The sequence below is a fragment of the Antechinus flavipes genome, chromosome 3, assembly GCF_016432865.1.
Source record: "Antechinus flavipes isolate AdamAnt ecotype Samford, QLD, Australia chromosome 3, AdamAnt_v2, whole genome shotgun sequence".
NCBI lineage: Eukaryota > Metazoa > Chordata > Mammalia > Dasyuromorphia > Dasyuridae > Antechinus > Antechinus flavipes.
In genome coordinates, this window is record NC_067400.1 from 545317767 (window position 1) to 545329500 (window position 11734).

The following is an 11734-nucleotide window of genomic DNA, read 5'->3' on the forward strand; positions in this document are numbered from 1 at the left end:
AAAAAAAAATGTCAGTACATTGGTAAAGAAGGTCAGAGTGAACAAGATGAAAACTGATTTAAAAAACACATAGTATAAAGAGGGACCTAGGCAAAGATTGTTTTCAGTGCTCTATCCCATTTCAGTCACTTTTTTTCCTCTTGTTTATTCAGTGTTCCAAGCCTATCTGACCCATCCTTTATCCCATTCTTAATCCCAGTCTTGTGTCAATGAACCCTTGCTGGTAAGATCTTAAAGGGAGCAATGGGGAAGAAGTGAAGTGGGGGTGGAGAGTAGCTTGTGAGAAGAGGACATTTTGAAAAATTCCAGTGGTATAAGATTGTAATTGTGAAATAAGAGTGGGATTGGTATTTTGAGATACATTCTCCTTTCCAGTCACAGTGACTATGGTTTTAGAGAAAAGTTAAGTAGTAGAATCTTAAGAGCCCTAAAACTGATGAGGGCTTATGGATCATATGAATGGCGACTTGGCTAGTACATCTCTAAAAATTGATCCTTGATTTAAATGGTATTATCAATTAGGGAAATAGGTATGACCAGATGAATTAGACTTATCTGCAAAGCCAACAAGAACCATTATAAATTACCTTAAGGTTTAAGTAATGAATTGAGATAAACATATGTGATAAGAGCTTCATTCATGGCTTTTGGACTTGACATCAGAATCAAAGAACCTCAAAATTGAAAGAGACCTTGGTCATTTAATTCAACTCATACCTGATTAAGAAACCCTATCAAATTTTCAACCAGTCTTCTAGCTTTTGCTTGAAAATCTGAGAACGCACTACTACCTCCCCAGGTAATCTGTTCTACTTTCAGATAGCTCTAATTGCTAGGAAATTTTAAAATGCACCCAAAATCTGCTTTATAAAAATCTCATTGGAGCGGGTTCATCCCTCTGAGACAAAGAACAAATCTAATCCTTTTTAATTAAAAAAAAATTCTGACCTTAAAATCATTTCCATACACAGAAGAACACACACAAAAGGAGGAATTTATATGAAACCATGAATCTTCTTGTTTGTGTGTGTATGTGTGTGTGTAATAAATTTTAAATTTTCAAAATTTCCCTTATCTGTGCTTTTCTTTTTCTTTACATTTAAAAAGTTACAAAAGCCTTCTGGGTATTATCACTATTGCTAAGCCTCTATCCCCATGAGCTTACCACCACTACCACATTAGCCAGAGTAAAAGAGGAAAGAAAGAAAATATCTTGTAACCAATAGAGTTAACCAAAACAGATCTTTGCAATGTCATTTTTTTTTAAAGTTTGTACTCAAATCCATCACCATACTTCCTCGTAGGTGTTCTGGAGATAGTTCTTATAGTGTTTCCTTGTTTAAATTGTTCTCCTGGCTTTTCTCACTTTACTCTGCACTTTGGAATTGACTGAAATTATTCCTTGTGTCATTTCTTACAAAACAATAGTCCGTTAAATTCATATGCCACAATTTGTTCAGCTACTCTCCGACTGAATAAAAGGAAATACAAGGCAGAGGTGTCAAACTTGTGAACCCTCATAACAAAATCAATCCACTCCCAGAATGAATTTTTGTCTTTTAACTCTTAATATCCTTTGATATGTTCTAAAGGGACATTTATTTCCATTCCAGCTGTCAGAATGTTAACACTGTCATTTAGATCCAATTGCTTAATTAAATATACTTTCTGGATTTCTTGGGACTTAAGCTTGTATCTCAACTTTCTATTTGAGACTGGACTTTTTCATCAGAAATGCTTAAAAAGGCCTCTTCCATTTATTTAAATTGCTCTGAATTATACTGGATTATATTTACAAAGTAAATTTTTGGTTTAAATCTATCTTTTGTATTTTTAGAATTCCAAGATTTCTCATCTTGTGGTAGAAGCTGCTTGTATTCTGTTTAGTCCGGCTGTGGTTCCTTGATATTTCTTCCTGGATGCCTGTGATATTTTTCCCCAGACTTTTTGCCTCCAGTAATCTGAAATCATATCATACACATGGGCAGTTTAACAGCAACACAGGACTTGCCTTCAAAGAATTGTCTCACCTGCAATAGGTAGAAGAATTTAGAGCTCACCTGCAAATAAATTAAAGCAAACATGCAGCTTGAGCTTGAGACCTCTAAAGTAGACCTCTAGAACTCCAGGATCATATTTAACAGAGGCTAGAAGAAGTATCTTCTTCCATCTTTGCTTTTATAGATAAGGGAACAGGCCTAGAGAGATGAAATGTTCAAGGTCAACCATGTGGTAAGAAAAGATAAAAGTTTGAACTCAGGTCCTCTAACTCCAAAGCTATTAATCCTTTTCATTGATCTATTTCTAGCTTGAAAACTTTATGATTCCAAAATGAGCTTCATGTTTCCAAACTGACAGATTTCCTTTTGTTGTAACCATGGCCTCTACTATACCCTTCCAATGTGGATTTTGTGGATCACTTAGAATGTTTTATATTTACATAGCACCCTATAATTTAAAAAGAGCCTTCCTCCCAATTGAGGGAGACTCAGAAAAGCAAAATACCTTTTCCATAGTCAGACTAATGACGAATCAGAATTCAAATCCAGGTCTTTTGATCACCAAGTACAATGCTTTTTCACTACACTACGTTGTCTTTTATGGTAGAGGTAGTTTGAGAAGGAACCAAAAAAGACAAATGAGGAACTGAGGAACATAGTTCAATATTTATAGGTAAATATTTAATATTGAAATCATTAGTGTAGTTACTCCTATCAGTACAGATTACCACTCATCTCCATTTTCATTGGGTGATTATTGCCCCCATATTCTTAAATCCTCCAAGATGGAGACAATGGATCTTGTGTATCATTAATAGGCAGCTAGGTGGTGCATCTGAAAAAGTGCAGGGCTTGGAATCACAGCATCCAAGTTCAAATGTGTACTTAAACACAGACTTCCTGACCCTGGGCAAATCACTCCACCCTATCTGCCTCAGTTTCCTCATGTGTAACAGGAAATGGCCTCTCTGCCAACAAAATTCTCTATGAGGGCATGAAGGTCCGGCACAACAATATGTTGTGACTATAATGCAATGTTCAAGCTGTTATCCCTATCCTTTTACAACCAGAACAGTTAGGGCATGCTGGGCTTAAGTCCCTTCTGTAAAATGGGGATAAGAGCACCTACTTGCCAAGGTGCTTGTGGAGAGCCAATGACACTTGTAAATAACTTCCTACATTACCTGACACAGAGTTGGCACTATGCAAATACTATTTTCCCACCAGACATGCCCCTGATGTGTCTATCATTCCTTGTTAGCAAGTCATTAGGAGACAAAAGTTGTCTCCTACAACTTGCACTGCTTGATACTTAAACTATAGTGTCACTACAAATTGACCACCTGGACAGGAGTAGTTAGCTCACAAGATTGTGGCAGGGAACGTCATTTTGGACTTTATATGAGCTGAGCCTGGTATCCATGCCCTTCTCCTGATATGTACTCAAAACCCTTCCTCTTGCAGAAGTGATCTGCTCAAGTTCTAGGAAAATGTCAAAAGGTGGCAATTCTGGGATTCTGGGGAAAGCAGAGCTGCTACTGTCTCTCTTGCTAAGGGTCTGCAGAAGTGGTCAGGTAGCTGGAATGGGAGAGTGAGGGGGTGCAGAGGAAAGGGAGGGAAATGGACTCATAACTCACTTTTAAACTGGCATAAATAACATTTTCTACATCAGGTAAATCTAGACAAAATTATTCAATTCCTGATTTGTAGCATTTGCTCATTTCTGAGGTGTAAATGCTCACGCTGAAAATTTAGCAATCAGCTCTCACAAATTGGTATGAGATGACTCCAGCTTGTTACTATGTGCCCTGTATCCTGGCTAATTCTTCCCACTCAGAACTCAGAATCCAGCAGTGGGCACTAAGCACTCCTCCTTCCTCCTTACAACTAGGACTCCCCTACTATTTTGACAGATCTCCTCTCTTTCTTTGGTCCCATTGGTGGGGGTGGATGGGGGTGGGACAGAAGGCTTGAGGGTGTGAAATACTGCTGTCTGGCAGTTGCCCCTAGGTGTTCCAGTGTCATTCCTGTGTACAGCATTTTCTCTTGAATAATGAACATTTTTCATTGTGTAAAAGAAATTAGGCTATAAAAATGTTTCTGTGCTTTTCTTTGGGGAGATTTAAGTTGCTTCATGCATATAATCAACTGAAAATGTACTAAATGCAAGGAGACTCATGTCCTACATGTCAAAAAAATCTTCAGCTGAATGAGAGGAAGCAACTCTGCTACAGCAATCATAGAGCCCAAGAGCTTGTGGAGAAAATGGAAACAAAAAAGATAAAACAACAAAGGCCAGATTACCCGGGCTGCCTTTTTTTTTATTTGGAAGGAGATTGGGATATATAACTTGTGTATGTTCATTTCACCCTTTCAGCAAACAGAGATGGAAGGATGGATCCTCATTTGTTTTTCTTACTGCTAATCTTCTAAATCAGTTTCTGGAACTTTCTCATGATAACGTCATTATTTCTGCTCTAGGGTAAGAAACAGACAAGATATAAAACACATGAGACTTAAGTTTACTCAGACTTTTAACTCATTTTGAGATCTTTGCAACAGTTAGTTTTTTTTTTTTTTTCTTGTTTTATTAAAAAGAGAAATCACTGTCTTAGAATTTAGAGCTGGAAGAAACTTTTAATACCAATAGCTAGCATTTACATAGCACGTACTATGTACAAATATTCTCTAAGTACAAATATTCTCATTTGATCCTTAAAATAACCCTTAGGAGATAGATGCTATTTTAACTCCCATTTTACAGATAGGGCAACTGAGGCAGGCAATGGTTCAGTGACATGTCTAAAAGTCTAGATAATAAAATACTAAATGTCTAAAATTTCATTTGAATTCAGGTTTCCTGATTCCAGTTCTGGAGCCCTATCCCCTGGCCACTTAGCTATATTTTATAAATGAAATTAAAGTCTACAGTGGTTAGGTAATTTGCCTTAGAATCCAGATTTGAACCTGTGCCTTCTGTTCCCAAATCCAATGTTCTTTCCACTTCATTGTGCTGCCTGTGTTATTTCTAAATGTCCTTTAGATGGGTCTCAAGTAAGGTTTTACAACCTGCATTGTTACAGTTCATTAACCGGTCGATACCACTAACAAGTGGTACTAGAATTTATTTTAGAATTTTAAAATTATGTGTTGTTAGCATTTGCCCTTTTTCAAATTCATGGAGATTTTAAGAACCTAGGACTTTCCCATAAAACAAAGTAGAAATTTTGAGATACACTACCCAAATGAAAATGCTCAGACTGTGACAGAAAAGTAGCTACTGAGCTGCCCCATGTGTTCTAAGAGGCAAGAATAATATCATTTATATAGTGCTTGAAAATTTGCAAAACACTGTACAGATATTTCAGATATATTCATTTCACAAAGGTCATTTCACAAAGACCTTGTGTGCGTGGGGTGGGGAGGGCTACTGGCATGGATTTGACTATATAATAAAGAACATTCAAAGAAGATGCTAGAATTAATGGGAATTCCTATTTTACAGATGAGGAAACTGAAATTGAGAGGTTAAATGATTTCCTAGGATCACACCACTTGTAAGTAGGACTGGGTCTAAACTCAAATTTTCCTGACTCTTAAGTCCTCCCCTGAAACCACACTATGATTTTTGCAGACCAGAAGTAGTTCAGCATGGAGAGTCTCTGATCAGGAGCAGAGATGGTGAGATAAAAATGTCACAAGGAACACATCTACCATTTCTGTAGAAAGATGAGGACACTAATATATTGCTGGTCTAACATTCTGAAATGAAATGTGCAAATATGCTCATTAAAAAGTGACTGAAAAATGTCCTCACTTTTTGAATCACTCTGCTAAGTATATAGCCCAAGATGATTATATAAAGATAGATATAAAAATCATTACAACAGTTTTTATGATCACTGAGCTGGAAATCATGTAGATGTCTATCAACTGGGAAAAGGATCAAATGGTGGCAAATAAGTTGAACATAATATTGCTGTTACAAAAAGAAAACTGAAAAGCATAGAAAGATATATGACGTAATATAAAGTTGAGTATAACCAGGTAAATTATATATACTACAACATTGTAAGCAGAAAAGCAGCAACAAAAACTGATTACAATATTATAATGACCATTTTATACAAAGCTTTATCTTCGAAGAAAAGGTGTAAAAATTCACATGCTACTCTTCTTTGTAGAAGCAAGAGACCATAGATGTGTGACATTGCATATACTAGCAGATATATTGGTTAGTATTGCTGACCTTCATTTTCCCCTCCCTTTTTATGTTTTTAAAATATGTAAAATCGGGTTCGTTGGGAAAGAAGGGGGAAAATATATTCAGAAATTAAGGTAATAGAAAAGATATCAATTAAAGTTAAAATGTTTTAAAAATTTTTTTTAAAGATCCAGAGTATAGAAGACCATCAGTTAAGAATCCTATTCACCTAGGAATCAGGCAATGAAAAATGAAAGACTTGTCATCTTTCCCATGTTTTGTTTTTCTTTTTGGTCTATGATCCTATGACTAAGAATAAATGTCTTCTACCTTTATTCCCTTTTCACGACAATGGGAGATTGTGAATATATTGCTCCCTTTCACACACAGGTAGATGGAAGGAGGGCTACTACATTGTTGGAATAAATGAATAAAAAAAAGCTCAAGTGGAGGATATGTATATGTACTGTGCTAGAACACGGGATAAAAGTATAACAATTCATTCTTTTAGGGTGTTTACAGTACAATGGGGGCTAGGACATAGGACATATAAGGGAGTGGTGATCAGGGAAAGGGATTTGGCTCTGTATAATAGTTCCAGGGAATAGAAGTAGAGTCTTTTTTTTTTTTTCCTATAATTCTGTTTTATTTGATTCTCAGCACAAAGAGGAAGAAAAACAATGGTAGTGGCAGGCTCTGGTTAGGTTGGTTATATTCTCTCAATTGCAGTGAGGAAAAAAAATAAAAGTTAGAAGTAGAGTCTTAAGGCACTCAATTGTCTTGCCCTTTCTCATACTAATGGTGATATTTGATTTAATTATTTTAGAACAGATAGACCAAAATTAGAGCAATATGCATGTGGCTGCATGGCAGTTAACTATCTCCATAGAAACTTTAGTATAGTTCATTTTCACTTTATTCTTTGTACAATGACCCCAATGAACACAATATGCAAATAGTCTTGTGAATCTCTAAATGCATTGAAAAGAGACCTGTGAAAGTAAAATCCACCTCAGGGGGTTCTAGGTTAAGAATAGATGGTAAATTTCATATTTTAATACTTTCAGCAGTATTTCATTATTTCCCTAAGGAATGGCTGATCAAGGTCATTTTGGTACTACAGTATAGACTTGGTAAAGGAGGTGTAGGCCTTTGTAGACTGTCCATTGCTGACCAGTAGGGTTACTGTAGACATCTAAGAAAGGGCCATCCTGTGCATGAACCAGAGGAAGTAATTTACCAATCCTAAACTGGTAGTTCAGGTAGAGCACCATCTGGTATGCAATTCAGAAAGTGTTCCCTTTTAATTGAATTCCCTTGCTGGATCATGTAATAAAGTGACACACTGTGTTTCTATAGATTTTATGAAAGTATGTTAGTTATATTTGTATTTTTCTGAAGTTTCTGAAGCTAAAGTGCTAAGATTTCAAGGAAAGAAACCTAAGGAGAAAAACACAAAAATCTGAGCAATAAAAAGAAAAGGATCTGATTGTGTTGATCATGGTTCTTTTTTTAAAAAAAAAATTTTTCCTGAGGCAAAAGGGGTTAAGTGATTTGTCCAAAGTCACCACAGCTAGGGAGCATTAAGAGTCTGAGGTCAGATTTGAACTCAGTCTTCCTGACTTCAAGGCTGGTGCTCTATATCCTGCATCATCTAACTGCTCCCAAAACAATCTGGTTTTAAAAGAAAAATATTTAATTAAATTATAGAATCCACCTAACATATCCACAGGAAGATGTGGACACCAAAAATGTGCTTACCAGTGTCATGGAGAATGATGCACAGAAAATTTACTGATCAATTTAGATTTCAAAAATGCATTAACAGACAACAGAATCAAGGACAGTTAATTGAGTATAAAAAGAGAAGAGTGAAACAATTCAAAGAAACATCAGAAGGATTAAAGCTCAGAATGATCCAAAGCTATGATAAATGTTAAGTATGTCAAAACAACTTTCTTAGCTACCCCAAGGGCTAGAAGATTTAAAAAAAAAAAAAAGTTAAGACCATCACTTGGATAGATGGGACAATGATAATGAAAAGAACTACTCACATCTATTTAACTCTTATTTTACTTTTATATTTATGGTCTAACAAATTACGCTACATGGATATAATGGTATATTATTTCATTGTAAGGAATATTATGACAAATTCAGAAAAACTTAGTAAGATTTGTGAGTTCATTCAGATTACAATGAACATAACCAAGAGAACAAATTACACAATAACCACAATAATGTAAAGGAAATCAAGAATGATTTGTATATTTTCAGATAAGACCAAAATGTTGAATTATTTTGCTTGACTATGTTTGTCAGGAAAGTGAATTAGAAAGTAGTATTCGAGATAAAAAGAAGGGGAAAATGTGTCAAAATATTTTTAAAATACAGAAAAAACAAGGAATAGAGAGTATCATCAAAGATAAAAGTTTTGGTTATATAAATTTTTAAAAGTTTTGTACAAGCAAATTTAATATAGTTAAAATTAGAAAGGAAATAGTTAATTGAGGAAAATCTTTGTAGCCATTTCTTTAATGAAGGACTCATTTTTAAATATGTATGAATAAGAGCCATTTCCCAGTAGCTAAATGGTCGAAGAATATGAACAGATAACTCTCAAAGGAAGAAATTCAAGCTTTATATCACTAATAATTAGGGGGGGAAAAAGCTAAACAATTGTAATTAGGAAAATTAAAATTAAATCAATTAGGTTCCATTTTACATCCATCAGATTAGCAAAAATGACTCCAAAAGAGAAAATGACAGTTTTTGGAAATGATAATTCTAAAAAATAAGCATATTAATGCATTGTTGATAGTGCTATGAATTGGACCAACTATTCTAAGAAGCAAAATGGAGAGCTGTGAGCTAGGTGATGACACAGTTAACCGAATTTAGTATTGATTTATTGACCAGATTTAAATAATCTGGTCACTTGTGAGTTGATATTGATTTGGAAAAAAAAAAATTACTACTGAAATGGCCCAGAAACCTTTTTTTGACTTTGTGCTGTTCAATACTTTTCTAAGTGATTTACAGGAAGACACTGGTGGCCCACTTAGCAGATTTGCAGACTGAATGAAAGTGGAAAGGATAATTAATCCAAATTGCACTAATGGAATCTAAGGATGTTTTAGTAGACTGAAATGATAGGCCAAGTCTAATAAATGAAATTTAATGAGGGTAAGTATAATGTTTTACAATTTGTAAAGTGTATTTTATATATGTTATCTCATTTGAGCCTCACAACAATTCTGTTTTATATATATGATGAATATTTTATTCCATTTCATAGATGAGGAAACAGGCCAAAAAAAGGTTAACACTACTAGCCCACAATCTTATAATTAGTAAAGATCAGAATATTCCATGTCTGGTACTCTATCTGCTGTGCCAAATATTACTAGACCATATAGTTCATATGAAAAAGATCTGAAATTTTGGGTGGCTATAAACTCAATATAAGTCAACTGTGTCACATGACATTCATAAAAGCTGGTAGTCATATTAGTTGAATGAACTAAGCTAAGAAACAAAAGCCTAAACAAAAGATTTAAGAGCTGAATTATTTTTGTGCATAGGCAAACAATTTTCATTTGAATAGAAGTGGATGAAAGGTGGAAGGGAGAGAAATCAGACATTTGCTCTTTTAAATTGGCCTTGACCCTGGAATAAGACTGCTGCTGGGGAGGCTGTCACATGGAAGAGGAGAAAGTTCATCTCTGCCCACCATCTGTTAGTGTCCTATTTCAATGCATTTTCTTTCTAAATAGGCACAAGTGAGAGAAAAGTGTAATAGATGAAGGACTGGCCAGGTAGATGGTAGGTGGCCAGGAAGACCTGAGTTCCAGATCTGACATCTTTTTGCTGTGTAACAGTATGTAAGTTATAACTCAATGCTTCAGGCAAGGATACAAGTGTAAAAGATAAAATTCTGATAAACATTAGCAAGGATTTCCATATTAAGAACTCCCCCCACACTGATGAAAGCACAGGTTTAAATACTGAAGAAAAAAATTACATACTGAGTTCTGTTTTTATTGCTGACTAATTTTGTGTTGTCAGTACTCTAAATTTAGTACAAAAATAGAAAAGTTCTAATCACCCCACCCTAATGGGAACCTTTCTTCTTAGGAAGAACATAGAAATGGTCTTAAAGTAGTTAAATGGATGTTGAAGAGAGATTGAGTTCTTTGGACAAGTTGGATGAGTTGGAGAAACAGATTTTGGCTCAATGTAAAGAAGAATTTCCTATAAAATTAGAACTGTTCAAAAACAGAAAGACTACTTTGGGAAAGAGCAGATTTCTCTTTACTGGAAATCTTTAAGTGGATACTGGATGATCACTTACCAGAGATGTTTTAAAGGGGGTTCTTATTTAGGTATGATGGAAACATCTAAAGTCTTTTTACCACTCTGGCCTGCCATAATTCTGTGATTCTAAATTCAAATAGAAGGATTATGTGATGACAGAAATTCTACTAATGCTACTCTGGCAGATTTCCCTTTACTGAGTGAAGAAGCAGTATAGGACTGAGTTCCAGAGTACAATATGTCTGTTTCAGTGAATAGGTGGTACAATGGATAGAGCATTAAGGATGGAATCAGGAAGGCCTGGAGTCTGGAAGACCTGAGTTCAGATCCAGTCTCAGATACTTACTAGTTGTGTGATCCTGGGCAAGTCACTTAACCTGTGTTCAATTTTCTCATTTATAAAATGATAATATATTATCCATCTGCCAGGGTTGTTGTGAAGATCAAATTAGATAACAATTGTAAAACATCTGACATGCAATAAGCACTGTATAAACATTTGATAGGTAAATAGATATATACTATAGATTTCTGTGGTCTTTCAAGGGAGATAAACCTAAGCATCCATACAAAAAGACCCAGAAAATGAAATGCAATTACATATTGTGGCTCAGAATGGAGAGTGGTCACCATTTAATAAAAAGCTGGAGAGATCTCTAGGAGCAAAACAAAAGTTTATTGTACATTCTCAGGAGAAGCAGGCATCCCTCCTGTCCAGCAAGCAGTCGAAAGGAGGAGGCACCTTTTGGGACAGGTTTTACAGGTTTTAAAGCAAATACCCCTCTCACTACTGACCATCATCCTGATTGACTGAGGGTCTTACATTCTAAACTCGGGAACTACCCAAGAAATTGAACTTGGCCAATAAGTATATAGTTACCCATATGTGATAGAAGTAGGGAGAAAATGATGTCATGAGAGCATAGCAGAAAAGGAATTTAGGTATACTAATCAATGCTCAAGGATCTTCAGGCCTAATCCAACTCTGGGGAGTTAGAGTAAGTTTTTGCCTTATTAGATTTTCACAGCTGTCTTGAGAGATCTCACCTCATCTTGTTCACATAGGCAATTCAATGAGTTATTACATCAATATTATTCCATTTGGTTCAAGCTACAAATACCCCCTTGAACTGTACCCAGAAAATAAAAACAGAGATTAAGGCAGGTCACATTTTAGAAAATTTCAAAAAAAATTTTTTTTCTGAAACTGATA